Raw genomic sequence first — 15,410 nt, 5'->3', positions numbered from 1 at the left:
ACGGAACGTGAAGTTCCTTAAGAGGGCAGGGGTCCTCTATAGAAAGTACATCAGTCGAAAAGGAGTGCAATTCGACCAACTCGCGCTGCCGCATCCCTGTCGTGAGCAACTCCTGCACCTGGCTCACGGGGGCTTTTGGACAGGGCATTTGGGCATTCGTAAAACAAAGGACCGCTTATTGTAGGAATTTTACTGGCCCGGCTGCTTTCGAGAAGTAGAAGCATTTGTAAGAAGCTGCGATACATGTCAACGCATAGGCAAGCTCGGAGATAAGGCTAAAGCGCCAATGAGACTTGTTTCCATTATGACGGAGCCATTTCACAGGCTCATAATAGCCACAGTGGGACCACTTCCCGCAACGCAGTCAGGCTATCGACATATTCTTACTACACTATGCCCCGCAACGAAATTTCCCGAAGCAGTGCCTCTCAAAGAACTAAGCTCGGTGGAGATCGTCAACGTGCTTTTATCTCTCTTCGGGCGAGTAGGGTTTCCCGCAGAAGTCCCGGCAGATCAAGGATCCGTCATTACGAGCGCAATGACCTCGACGTTTCTGGAAAGGTGCGCTATTAAAATTATTCATAGCTCAGTGTACCACCCGCAGTCAAACGCGGCAGAGAAAGTCCACTCAGTCATGAAATAGCTTTTGCGAGCCCTTTGTTATGAGCGCAAAGCCGATTGGGAGAGTTGCTTGCCTGCAGCGATGTTCGCGCTTCGAAGTGCACCGCACGAATCAACAGGTTTTTCATCTTCACAGCTCGTTTGCGGACGCTGCCTTCACTACCCTCTTCGCATTGTTCGAGAAGCCTGGGAAGGCCGGGCAGACGATCCTTCGGTTGTGGCATACGTGCTAGAGCTGTTGGACCGTCGGCCCACTTCTCAGCAATTAGCAGGGCAGGAAATGCGTAAGGCCCAAAGCAATGCTAAGCATTACTATGACAGGACGGCTCGCACGCGACGCTTTGAAGTTGGGGAAAAGGTAATGATCTTGAAACCCTCATTGAAAATCAAACTAGAGGTTCAATGGGAAAAACCGGTTGACATAATTCAGAAATTGTCTGAAACAAACTACGCAATCACGGTACTGGGAAAACGAAGGACACCACAAGTGAACCACAGCAATCTACTTAAACCGTACCGGTAGAGGGAAGCCATTGTGAAAATGTCCCTTAACCAACCTGAGGAGATGCCTGTAGACTTTCTAGAGTTAACAGCTGTGGCGGAGCCACAAGACATTCTCGAGACCAGTGACAAGTTAGTAGAACAGGCGGAGTTTAATTCCAATCAAAGGGCTGAACTGAGGGAACTCGTGTTTGAATTTAAAGACGTATTTTCAGACACACCGGGCAGGACCACTGTGATCGTTCACGACATCGACTTAACCTCATCGGACCCAGTTCGTTCGAAAGCTTATCGCGTTTCGCCTCCTCAACGTGATGTCATGACCGCTGAAATAAACAAGATGTTAGAGCTAGGTGTAATCGAGCCAGGAGAGAGTGATTATACCTCGCCTTTTATCTTAGTTGAGGTCCCGGGAAAGCAGCCGCGACCATGTATCGACTACCGCAGGCTCAATTTAATCACGAAGGACCAGACTTATCCAATACCGCATATCGAGGAAAGGCTTGAGAAAGTGAGCAGTGTTAATTTCATCTCTACGCTCGATTTAGTCAGAGGGTATTGGCAGGTTCCGTTGACCGAGAGGGCAAGCAGGCTTACGGCGTTTATTTCCCCGATGAGAACCTTTCGTCCGAAAGTCCTGAGCTTTGGATTGAAGAATGCGCCATATTGCTTCTCTAGCCTTATGGACCAGGTGATACGAGGGATTGAGGACTTTGCTCTTCCGTATGTCGATGACAGAGCAATCTTTTCTTCTTCATGGGCCGGCCATATGCAACACCTGCGAACCGTGCTGTGTCGTCTACGAGAGGCCAACTTCACTGTTAAGGCTCCCAAATGCCAATTAGGGCGCGCGGAAGTAGTTTATCTAGGTCATGTAATAGGGCAAGGTCATCGTCGGCCTTCCGAGCTTAAACCGACCGCCATAGACAATCTCCCGCAACAACGCACCAAGCGGGACATCAGATCATTCCTTGGCTTGGCAGGTTATTACCAAAAATATATCCCGCGGTATTCCGAGATTGCAAGTCCTTAACGGATGCTCTCAGAAAAGCAGAACCTTAAACGGTAAAGTGGGATGACGCAAAAGAAAAGGCTTTTAGTATGCTTAAGAACGCACTAACGAGTCAGCCAGTGTTGAACGCGCCCGACTACTCTAAGCCATTCATTCTTCAGTATGATGCCAGCGACTGGGGTATGGGGGTAGTGCTCTGTCAAAAGAGAGATGACGAGAAAGAAAACCCTGTACTGTACGCCAGTAGAAAGCTTTCAGTTCGTGAGGAAACATACAGTGCATCAGAAAAAGAATGCGCCCGCGTAGTATGGGCGGTGCAGAAGCTAGCTTTCTATATCGCTGGTTCAAGGTTCACTATAGAGACTGACCACTGTCCCCTCACATGACTGCAGTCCATGTCTACGAAAAACGGTCGTCTTTTGCGCTGGAGCTTGGCTCTTCAACAATACAGCTTCGATATTCGCTACAAGAAGGGTAAGCTTAACGGCAATGCCGACAGTTTGAGTCGTTGCCCCTAGAGTAACGAAAGCCTCATGCTCATCCGGGTCTCCATGGCATTTTTACGTTCGGTCATACGTTTTTCCGAATTGATACGTCTTTCCTAAGTGAAGCCGATTGTTAGCTGATTTTAATAACCACGTGTTAACCCTTTCAAGAAATGGCTATTTTTAGTGTTCATGGGGGGAGGACTCGCGTAGGAAATGGGAATAGGTGTAGCGGGTTTTCTTTTTTTTTTAAAGCCGGGTGTGTCTTGGGGGAGGGTGGCCTTGTGCTCGCTGCTTTGTGGTTGTGGGTCCGGCACTGTTCTGTGTGTGATTGCTTGCCCACGCAGGAAACGAAAAGTTGCGAGTCCTGCTTGCAAAACCAATTTCACCGGACCGGACCAGGAAGAAAAAGTCACAAGAGCGCCATGAGGACTGAGGACCACTCTCAGGAATCTACCTGCTACAAACTAAGGGTTCGTCACCTGTAAGGGGAATTCTGCTACCGAAACGCTGATCCCTCGTACAGCGGCTGATGGCCCCCACACGTCGCGATCTTCCTCTCCCGCCGGAGATGCTGTTAAGGCTGGCGTCTGGCACCACGTGTGGAAAGGAATTTCAACCGACCATCTCTCACCCTGCCTCGTCGAAATGAGGCGTGACTTCGCCTGTTATTGTTGGCGTCCCGCTCCGCGTGCAGAAAGAACTTTCTCTCACCTGACCTACTTCCAGCAGGCCTCGCCGAAATGAAACGTGACTTTCTAATTCGCCATGACCATATCGGGATCTGCCTGTCTGCCGGAAGCCCCGCAGTGTACAGGCCTCTTTTGTGTGTGTATGTGTGTGTGGGTGTGCGAGTTTAGAGAGACCCTTTTCTCGAATTGGACCTAGAGGAGAACTTCCACGAACCCGTAACGCGCAGAAGAGGCGGACAGGCGCCCACAATTCCAGGAGGCGGGACGACCTCTTCCTTTCAGTGGCTCGGTATAACCAGAGGAGGAGGCGCCCTATTTCTGTGCCGGTCACGTGACGTCGACGGAAGCAAGATCTCGCCCACGATTGTAGAGAGCCTATTTAAGGGGCTTCGAAATGCACTTTTAAACACTTCATGCTGTTCTCATTTTCTTTCATCTACCTTTGAATAAACCCTGCAAGTTTCGCACTAGAAAATCTTCTCGCCCTTGCTTGGTCGCCATGGTCTACCGGATGCCTGCAGCCCGCCGACAACGCCACGCTACCCAATAAGTAACGTCGGTCGAGCTTCGATAGGCAGGCGCCGCTACTACTCAGCAGCAGTACGATACGCTACCCTGGAGTACGCAACAATATCCAGAGTGACCGAGACACGTGAGATTGCACGGCTGTGTCTGACCACTTCCCAAGAAAACCAACGACACATGTATGACGCTAGTCACCGCGATGCCCGCTTTAACCCTGGTGACATCATGCTTCCTTGGAAATTAGCGCGGCGAGATGGTCATTGTGATTAGTTGACTTCACCGTACTCGGGCCCATCGGTGTCTTTGCTCAAATGACAGACGTGATCTACGAGTTACAACCTCTCGATAACTCCACACCGCGATCCTCCTGTGACATCGTTCTCGTCTCTCGATTAAAGCGATATGACTTAAACCTACGAAGCACCGGGACAGCGCCTTCGCCGCCGGGGGTCATGCTACGAGGCGCTGCAGGAGCGAGCGATGATGACAGGACTGACGAAGACGACGATCGCCTATAGTTGTGCACACGGGACCATCTCGTATGCCTCTCTTCTGTCCGTTGTATATAGCTTGTAAATATACTGTCAACAGTATTTTCTCCCAGTAACAATATGCAGACAAATAACTAACCCTCCTGACGTGATGCTCCAGCAGGCTGATATAACAGGCTTACACGAGTACTGCATATTGTGGTGATTGGAGATAAATATCGACAAGACCAAGTCGATGACGTTTTCTCCGCTCGCTAATACTCCCTGCGAATACCTGTTGTATTGTGGACAACCTAATTGCGGAAACTAACTCATTTAAGTATCTGGGCGTGCACTTCTCGTCTTAGCTAACGTGGAAGGTTCCCATAGAGCATACAACAGATAAATCTTTTTAAATAATTGATCTGTTAAAGCTTCGTTTGTCGTCTGCCAATGCTAAATCAAAGCAGCATGCCTACGCAACATTATTTCGGTCAGCATTAGGATACGCTTGCGTAGTACGGCATCCAAATACCACTGGTCTTTCAAGCCAGCTGCAATCTGTGCAGAACAATACAGCCAGGCTTATTTTATCAACATATTCGTCTTATAAAAGTGTAACGGTGTTGAAGCGAAGGCTCACTCTCTCTAATCTTGAAACACGACACTGGGTATCTCATTTGTCATCTTTTCACTGGATGCACTTAAGCAATAAAAATATTGCAACTATCAATTTTCTCCCAGCGCGTCCTGTCTCTTCAGCCAGAGATCATCGTCTAAAAGTTGAACATAGTTTCGCAAGAACTTTGAAATATCAGAACTCGCTTTTTGTGTTGTGAGTAAAAGAGTGGAATGATCTGCCGCAACAAACAGCTACCCTTACTGATGTGTCATCCTTTAGAACAGTATTGCTGATGCATCTAGATCGAGTTGACATTCGCATGAAATTGATATTTTGTATGGTATACCTCTTGATTGTGAGATGACATCTATAGTGCTCTTCTGCTTTGATTTGTAAATGCTACATTTCCATTGTACTTATTAGATTTTTATTTTCCTTGGAGTCTGTAACCTGGTTCTGCCTTATGATTGTACAATAATCCCCCTACGTAAGGCCCTAAGTGCCTTTATTTATTCATTTATTTATTTATTTATTTATTTTCATATACTGCAGCCCCTGGTGAGGCTATAGCAGCAGTGGATAATACAATATAATAAAAAAGAAATATAATAGGCAACAAAGAAATAAAGTTAAGCGCAATGTTGAGGGAGCACACACAAGAATTGATTTAATGGGAGAGGACGGTTGGTTCCTGGTAGCGAATTCCAAGTTTCAATGGTTTTAGGAAAAAAGCTGTATTCAAAATTATTAGTGCGTGCAAAAAAGGCTGCAATGTTAAGCGCGTGATGTCTCCTACTAGAGGACATTTTTGCAAAGGTGATCTATTAATTACTGGAGAGGCGACAAGACGAATGAATAACGCCGTGAAAAAAATTTGAAGAATTAACATGTCGCTGTTCGGCGAGAGATACTTGGTTGAGTGAGGACATGACAGACGTTGGTGAGAACTGGTAGTCATAACGTTGGTAGATAAATTTAATGGCTTTCCTTTGGACGGCGTCAACTTTGTCTATTTCGTGCTGCTCGTAGGGATTTCAAAGGATACTACCATACTCAAGTACAGCGCGAACAATAGTTTTATATAGCAGTTAATACCAGTTCCGTCTATCACCCTCAGTCAAACAGTGTAGAGAGGTGGCATTCAGTGCTTAAGCGAGTTTTGCGTGCGCTCTGTTACGAGCACAAGGAGGACTGGGAGAACTGTCTGCCAGCAACTTTGCTTTGCGCACGGTTCCACATGAAGCGACAGGGTTCTCGCCAGCAGAACTAGTGTGTGGGGGGACATTCCGTTCTCCACTAAGAATGTTAAGAGAGATGTGGGAGGAAAGAGGAGAGAGTCCTCCAGTGGTTGAATACGTGCTAAATCTGCTGGAACGGCTAACCGCAACCCAAGAACTAGTCGAAAAGAACATGGGAGTAGCTCAAAAGAACGCCAAATTCTATTACGACAAGAATGTGAAGCTTCGTACGTTTAACGCCCGAGACCAGGTAATGATCCTCAAACCTTCAAAAAAGAACAAGCTTGAAGTTCACTGGGACGGGCCCGTTAAAGTGTTGCACAAACTTTCAGATACTAACTATGCTCTGAAAATGCCCGGTTGCAGGAAGGAGGTGAGGATATATGGCTGCAATTTGATGAAGCCGTATGTAGAGTGGAGCGGAGTCGTTAACTGTACCATCAAAGAGCAGGATGACACTAGTACCAAGTTTAAGGAGTATAAGGCGACCTCCAACTCTGACATCGGCCTAGAAGAAGTAGTAAAACATTCGGTAAACTCGCACGCTCTAAGTCCCGAGCAGCTAGATGAGCTAAAAGGGGTGTTAGGGGAATATCTCGACAGATTCAGCGATTTGCCAGGTTGAACCGAACTAATAACGCATGAAATAGAGCTGACATCAACCGAACCCGTGAGATCAAAGCCTTACAGGGTGCCTCCAAGACAGACAGAAATTTTGGAGGCAGAGATCCAGCGCATGCTAGAGTTGGGAGATATTGAGCCCGCTGAGAGTGACTACACTTCACCGCTAATACTGGTAGAAACCCCTAAAAGGAACCTCGTCCGTGTGTTGACTACAGGAAGTTAAATGCCATCACTAGGAATCAGCTGTACCCGATACCCAACATTGAGGAACAAATTGAAAGAGTTAGCGCTGCTAAATACATTTCAACTATAGATCTCGTGCGGGGATACTGGCAAGTTCCCCTTTCAGAAAGTGCCAGCCGCTATGCCGCATTCATCTCACCTGTAGGCACTTTTTGCCCTCTCGCACTCAGCTTCGGGCAGAAGAACGCGCCGTTTAGCTTCTCTAAGTTAATGGATATTGTCCTAAAAGACTTGCAGGAGTTCGCCTTGCCATATCATGTTGATGTAGCAATTTTTTCGGACAGCTGGGAACAACACGTATCGCACCTCAAACAGGTGTTCTCACGGTTGAGGGAAGCTGGCTTAACAATGAAAGCGGAAAAGTGTAGATTTGGGTGTTCGCAGGTTACTTATCTGGGCCATGTTGTCGGCCAGGGCACGAGACGGCCGGCCGAGCTGAACATAGCTACGACTGGAGAATTTTCTCAGCCCTGCACGAAAACAGACCTTCGTTCATTTTTGGGACTTGTGGGGTACTATCAACGGTACATTCCAAATTACTCGCAAATGGCAAGTCCATTAACGGACGCCCTCCAAAAGGGAGCACCGAGTAGCGTACACTGGGATAAGGACAAAGGGAACGCTTTCCAAAGTTTGAAAACGCTATCGGTTTCTCGTTCTGTGCTTCGCGCGCCAGACTACACAAAGGAATTCATAGTTCAATGCGACGCAAGAGGCAGAGGTATGGGCGTGGTACTTAGTCAGGTCGGCGACGATAACGAGGAGCATCCTATCCTCTATGCCAGCCGTAAAATAAATGTAAGAGAGGAAGCCTACAGCGCTTCAGAGAAGAAATGCGCTTGTTTAGTTTGGGCCGCCCAGAAGTTGTCGTGTTACTTGTACGGAGCGAAGTTCATCTTCGAGACCGACCACTGTCCCCTGACATGGCTCGCTGAAATGTCACACAAGAATGGCCGCTTGCTCCGATGGAGCCTCAATCTCCAAGAGTACAACTTCTCCGTTAGATATTAGAAGGGAAAGTTGTATAGCAATTCGGGTGGTATGAGCAGGCTAATTTGAATTCTGCGTTTAAGGGTCCCGCCTAAATTTTAGGGTTACCATTGTTAATATTGTTAAGCCAAGAAGATCCCCTCTTATTTAGCAGGATTCCCTCCATGATTGCTGAATTTGTCATCACGAAATTGCTTCAAAATTTGGCACAGCGAAATGCAGCATTTTTTGGTTCTGCACTTATGTTTTGTTTGAAGCTTAGCGGGTCTAACATGTCCAGGAATTCTGGACATTCTCTTTCGGAACTTCACAGCAAATGCACAAGTGTAACTCAAGGGGAAATTGTCTTTTTCAAAATGATATTTCATAATATCGGCCGAGGGTCAAAAAGTTTCAACTGACTACAACAAGAGGGTAGGCCCTTCTAACAACGGGTGCATTCTGGCACTTAGTTGGAATATTGGTGGTGCGTTAAAGCAGCTAAAGCAGGTCAGAGAGGGGCGGTGAAGTCCTACGAAAGGAGGAAATCGTTTTGCACCCTCCCGGTAGAGGGCATATGGACTTGAACAAGCGCCAAATTTAAACCGCAAAGCGATTTATTACAGCTGGAATTGAGATGGTAATGGTAGACGGAGTGTTAAGAAGCCTGTTAGCACGCGCAGGTTTTTGACAGGCAGCAGAGATTGTAGAGCGTGATTATGCGTGTGCGTGTCTAGAGCGTGCCCGGGTATGGTTGCATGGGCGTGTGCACTCTGTGTATGTGTGTGGGGGCGTGTGCCTCGGTATTTGCGTTTGCATGCGCGCGAATGCGTGTATGAGTGTGTGAGGGTTCGCGGCGTGTGTGCGTGTCTGCGTGGGCGCGCGCGCTTGCGGTGCATGCGTGAGCGCGTGTGAACGTGTACGCGTGCCAACGTGTGTTTTCGAGTTTAAGCTTGCACGATTGCGAACAAATGTGTGCGTGTTTGTGTGCACATGGATGTCTGTGCGTACGTATTGTGTGTGTGTGTGTATGTGTGTGTGCGCGTGCGCGTACGACGGATAGAGAAAGAGTACTTGCGTGTGAGGGAGAGTGCGTTTGTGTGCGACGGAGATAGTGGGAGCTTGTGTATGTGCGAGGTAGAGAGATTGTGTGTGTATGTCTGTGCGTGTGAGTGTGTGTGTGTGCGCGCGCGTGCGAGGGAACATTTGCATATGTGCACAAATGTGCGTGGGAATTTGCACGCACATTTGCACGCAAATTGCATATGTGCGTGCGAATTGTGTGCAAATGTGCGTGGGAAATTCCATATGCATGCACGCGAGTGCGTGTATGCGTGCGTGAGCGCGTGTGCAAGCCCGCATCTGCGTGTGCGTGAGCGTGTGCGCGCGTGTTAGTTCATGTGCGTGCGCTTGCGTGCCTTCGGTGCATCGATGTCGGCGTGCGAATGTGCACGTCTGCGACCGTGCGTGTTCGTGTTTCAGCATGCATGCCTGCGGGAAAAATTGTGTGTGTTTGTGTGCGCATGGATAACTGTGCGTGCGATGGAAAGAGTATGTGTGCGTGCGTGTGAAGAAGAGGTGTGTGTTTGGGCAAGGGTGAGAGAGTGCGTGTGTGTGTGCGTGCAAGGGTGTTTGTGTGTTTGCGAGTGTGAGCGAAATTTTTTCTGCTTACACCTACTCTTGGAAACAAATGCGATGTGGAAACCATTAAAACCCATGTTTAAATCCACGAGACAAGAACGAATGACACTGCATTTGTAGCATTATCTCTTTCTGAAAGCGAAACCGATAAAAAAAAAAGAAAGCGCCTGTGACGCCAGTATTGCGACCCTTGGCTGGCACGGTCCCGTAAGAAGCTGCCGAGCGGTTCACCTTCGTTATCTTGCTGTCGTCGGCGACAGCGCAATGTCTTGCACGCAATGACACGCTGAATCTGCACTATCACTCAATCGTGTATCGTTTCCGTGACTAGGCAAGGTTTCGGCAGCGCACGTTCGTTGCTACATTGACATCTCAACTTTAAACGGCTTGCCTTGGGGAAAATTTGAAAATCGACAGTCGTCTGGCCGCAAGGAACATGCTCACGGAGCCGTATCATTCGTGAAAATATCTCAAAAGGCTGGGAACGGTCAGGTCGATGTTACCTACAATCTTTTTCCCCGTCAGTTACGCTTATTTGCAATATATTTGTTCTTAGCTCTTACACGACCATGCTTTATAAGCATATTTCGCTCATCTACACAATCTCGAACACACGCTCCAAACTACTCATTTGCTTTAGCCACCCAAGATATTTATTTCCAAAGATAATTAACATACCTTCGTGAATTAAGCAACCAAACTGCTCAGCTTGCTCCGTATCCGGAGGTTACCATCTGAACACTCGAATAAAAACCATAATATCAGGAAGATTTACATTGATGTATTTCTCAAAATTTGGTGCCATTAAAAAGACCGCTTATATATTGGTAGTGCAGTAGGCTTCTGATAAACCAGGTGCGAATCCTTGGACAGGTTTTCTTGCGGCAATTCAAGTTGATGAACTTAGAACGCATGTGCCCAACCATGCACCTCTTTATTTACAGTGCATTCTCCTACATTGTACAAGAAACGCTTCAGCGCCACGGTACATCACAAAAGGTGCGTGGGAGTATTATTTGCGCTCCCTAATAGATTCCTAAGCATTCGTGGCACCAGGCTTGGTTTCTTGGCGTCATCCGAAATGAGAGGAGCACATACCTAGTGGCCCCAAGCAGGCAGACTACTTCCGCCACTGGGTCGGCGTAAGATGACAGACAGACAGACAGACAGACAGACAGACAGACAGACAGACAGACAGACAGACAGACAGACAGACAGACAGACAGACAGACAGACGGACGGACGGACGGACGGACGGACGGACGGACGGACGGACGGACAGACGGACAGACGGACGCACAGACAGACAGACAGACAGACAGACAGACAGACAGACAGACAGACAGACAGACAGACAGACAGACAGACAGACAAACAGACAGACAGACAGACGGACGGATAGACAGACAGACAGACGGACGGATAGACGGACGGACGGGTAGACGGACTGACGGATAGACGGACTGACGGATAGACAGACGGACGGACGGATAGATAGGTTCGAAATGGCTGAAGTATAGGCAAATAATGCTATTTACCTTAATAACAACTGTCTGGGGGAAAGCATTGGGTAATTTTTTTTCGGTAATTCGTAACAGATGGGGCAGTACGGGCCCGATTAGATCTGGGTTTCGACAGAAAATATAAAAATTTTTGGACGTCTGCTTCGCGGAAAATAGATTGTTTGTCTAAGGTGAATCTTTAAAAATCCTTCATTTGTACGAGCAAAAATCACGATATAATTACAGTAAACTCTCAGTTGCACGAACGTCGGTTTATCGAATATATTCAGAATAACGAACTTTTTAAAAATCCCCGGCTGTTTTCTTATAGAGTCTATGCAAAAATGTTTCACTTAAACAAATTTCGGAACAGTCAATATTTGAGTTTAACGAACTCGCTCAGAGGACCGAGGCTTATTTTTGCAAAGTTTAACGAAGTTTTGCGCCCTGCACTGCAGGCGCAACCGATGCCCGCCCTCATCAAACCGCAGCTCCAGCGGCAATGTAACATCGCTGGCGCTACAGCGCCCCTGGGGCAAAGCGGCGGCGCAGATAACGAACGGCAACGAGGCATGGCCTCCGAGATCTCCCGCACAAAACGAGCAAGCATGTAATCTCGGAGGCCATGAACAAGTAACATCGCTGGCGCTTACAACGCTGCCTGAGCACGAAGTGTACAAAAACATTGACTCTTTGGACAGTTCTGTTACTTCCTGTGCTTTAAAAGTACAAGTGCCGAAGAAGATTACAGATTTTTTTTCTAAGTGAGAAAGGCAGCATTATAATTGTTGTGAACCTTGTGCTTGCTGATATGTACAAATTCCATTTCACACATTTCTAACACCATGGATGCCATGTCTTTTGCTCCATGAATTGCAATTCAAAATTTTGACTCTGTATGCCATGTCTTATGTTTGTCTAGTGAATATTAAGTTAAGTGAACTTTCAGTTAAGTGAACTATTTCATTCGGTCCCTTGAAGTTCACTCAAGTGAGAGTTCACTGTATTAGGCACGTCGTAGTGGGGGGCTCCCGATTAATTTTGCCACTTGGGCGTTCTTTCAACTTCCACACAATGCACGGTACGCTAGCGTTCTTGCATTTCGCCGCCGTGGAAATGCGGCCGCCTCGGCTGGCATTCCATCACACGCCCTCGGGCTTAGGAGCGCAACGCCAAAGCCACTGCTTTAGGGTGGCTAGAATTGGGAGGTGTGAAAACCGGCCAAGCTTGTCGGGGTGCGTGATGCCTTCAATGTGGCACTGTCTTCGGGGGTGTAGGAAGGGGGCTTTGCGGCTGGAAAACGTTAAATTGGGGTCTGATTTATCTTGCATGAGTAATTGACAAATCGTGCAACAGAAGGTCCCCGGACTGATGTATGATGACGACATTCTGCTACTAGCGGACAATGCATGTGATTTGCATGCGACTATTTGTTCCAACGTAGTGACAAACCCGGGCTTTATGTTTAGCACAGAGAAATCTGGAATTATGATCTTTAATAAAAATAGGAATAATTACGGTGGCAAACAACACTACCTTTGTTCTGTCCAGGTACGTTGCATTTCATTGTTTTAATGTTTGGCTCAAGTTACGTGGGACACCTTGTATATACGCATAGGTATTTACATTGTTTGACTAAGGGTATGACTTGATGTTCAATTGACACCATGCAATTATTCGTCTTTTCATTAAAGATCATAATTCTCGATTTCTCTGTGCTAAACTTAAGGCCTACGTTTGTTGCTGCATTGCCACAGACATACACAGAGGCCACGTGAGAGAGAGGGTGATTACGGAGATGAAGAGGCGTTATTTTCTGCAGCAATAAATGAATGAATGAATGAATGAATGAATAAATGAATGAATAAATGAATGAATTTGTAAAGAAAAAAGGGTACCGAGTACCGGGAGAAGCACGTCTTAGCACATGCGAAAGGGGCGAAGGACATCAAGTGTAAAAAAGAAGTTTCCTGGTGGCACGCGAAGTCCCAAATAAGGGTCTAAGAATACAAGAGGGCGTTGGTCAAACCAGTTGAATTCCAGTGTAGATGTGTCATGTGGCGAGCAAACGATTGCCGTCACCACCTCACATCCGTCCTTTGTTGTGACATAGGCGCCCGCAGTTCATGGTAATAAACGCTTCCTGAATACCATTCTTGGCAATTATTTCGTCATCGGCCAAACGTTATTGCGTATTTCTTAGCGGCAGGCGCTGTGAATTACAACTCCATTCTAGTGACAACTTACAACCTAGAGAAAAAGTCATACTTTTGACTCTTGCGATTGTGGGAATGCTAACAATATGGGTTCAGCGAAACGTTATTCTGTACCGGCAGTTTGGAATAGCGTATTTAGTTTTACATATGTAGGAGAGATACGTTGCATATGTTAAGCGGAAGCAACACAACCGCATCTTACGGCGCGTCCCTTCAGAATTGATACATCACAACATCCATTTGGGCTAGATGGTGCATACTTGAATTAGGAAGGAACAGCGCCAACTAAAACGATCACGAGAGGCAGAACGACACAAGACATTTGAATGTCATTTGATTGTCCTGTGTCGTTCTAAGACGATCACGAGAGGCACAACGACACAGGACACTCAAATGACACTCAACTGTCCTGTGTCGTTCTCCCTCTCGTGATCGTCTTAGTTGGCGCTGTTCCTAACTTCAGAACTGGGCTTACTGTACGGTAACGCCAGCATAATAAGATGTTAGAAAACAGGGTGCTGTCTCGGATATTCTGACAAACATATCTAAGTCATCAAAATGCATTAGCAACCATCTTGCCGTTTCTAGACCGACGCATCTCAGATCTAGGGAGGCTGGACACAACGCCTGGACACTCAACGCTCCCTACTCGGCTCCAGGAGCTGAGTATTAGCGGCTTGGATGGCAGACTGCGCTCGGTGGAAAGTGTCTCGGGAACTTGTCCTAAGTACTAATAGATGCTCAAGGCCACAAAGACCAACTGCCCTTCTCGAAAACGACTGCAGAGTATATACGAACGCTTGCAACTGTTAGCGGTCATTGCTCTTGGAGTTCGCCCACTCTGGCTATGCCTTCACTATTCTTGTCTTTATTCTTGGCCTATCTTTCCCTCGTTCTTCCTCGAGTCGGTATCAGCGTGCAAAGCAGGAACTCAAATGAATTGTTTCGAAGTGGACAGACTTTTAAATATGCTAAGGATATCTTTTGTTGAATTTCCCTTTCCTGCCGTCCGGTGAAACCTTAATAATAAACAATCAAATCTTCTTTTCTCTTGAGACATCCTCCTAATATCCAAGTTCCTCTATGTTGCGGTGGTATCCAGCTTTTCTGGACACGAGGGTTCAGTTCGCGTGAGTGCCACCACATGGCGTACTAACCTTGAACTTTTCAAACTTCCCGCGGGGACGCGTGATGACGTCAACAAAAGAAAAAGGAAATAACCAAAAGCTATCCCAGCGCATTGAACTTCACCACAATGCTTGTCCCGCCGGCGTTATCAGTGTTCTTGAGAAAGCATAGCCGCTCGTCGCCTGGAAATGACTTACCATCCTAAGAGCGTTTAGTCGCGACGAGCGATGATTGATTCTGGGCTTTTGATACGGTTCTTTTTTTTTCTTTTCCTTTTTTCTTTTTGATGCTCCGGTGTAAACAAGCTAGGCTAACCGTCAGAAACAATCCGTAGCAGCCTTTCTTCAGTCGGCACACATTGTTAACATCCGAACATCGCACAGCGTCTACGAGAGACGCTTTCTTGGACGGCTTTTGATTTTGAACTATCGGTTTCATTAAGGTGCCCCCAATTATTTCGCTAGCGACTTTGCTATCCCCACACATGGGCTACAACCGCAGCTACAAATCGAGATGTGATTAAGTATTAAGACATATACATGGATATGTTGGCTTTGCACCGTGACGCAAAAGTCACGACACAAGAATTGAACAAACTGTCTCTGTGTCACCGCACGGTGTGAGACCGGGCTAGTTGGTATTTCGTGCTGAAGTGACTAGCGCAAGAGGGGACACGAGACACTAAAAAGGCGACAAGGAGAAGCGCAAGCTTCCAACTTCCAGTTAGAAGTTTGCGCTTGTCCTTGCCGCCTTTTTAGTGTCCCGTGTCCATTCTTGCGCAAGTCACTTCAGTCAGTGTCATCGTCTGTTAGCATGCTATGACCGAAGCTGCTCGCAATATTACGTCACATTTACTGGTCACCAAGTCAAGTACACCATTGGATATGACAAATACAGTTCTTGTAGTTAGTTTGCAAATTA

The sequence above is a fragment of the Dermacentor andersoni genome, chromosome 1, assembly GCF_023375885.2.
Source record: "Dermacentor andersoni chromosome 1, qqDerAnde1_hic_scaffold, whole genome shotgun sequence".
NCBI classification, from domain to species: domain Eukaryota; kingdom Metazoa; phylum Arthropoda; class Arachnida; order Ixodida; family Ixodidae; genus Dermacentor; species Dermacentor andersoni.
Note: the sequence above shows the minus strand (reverse complement) of the source record.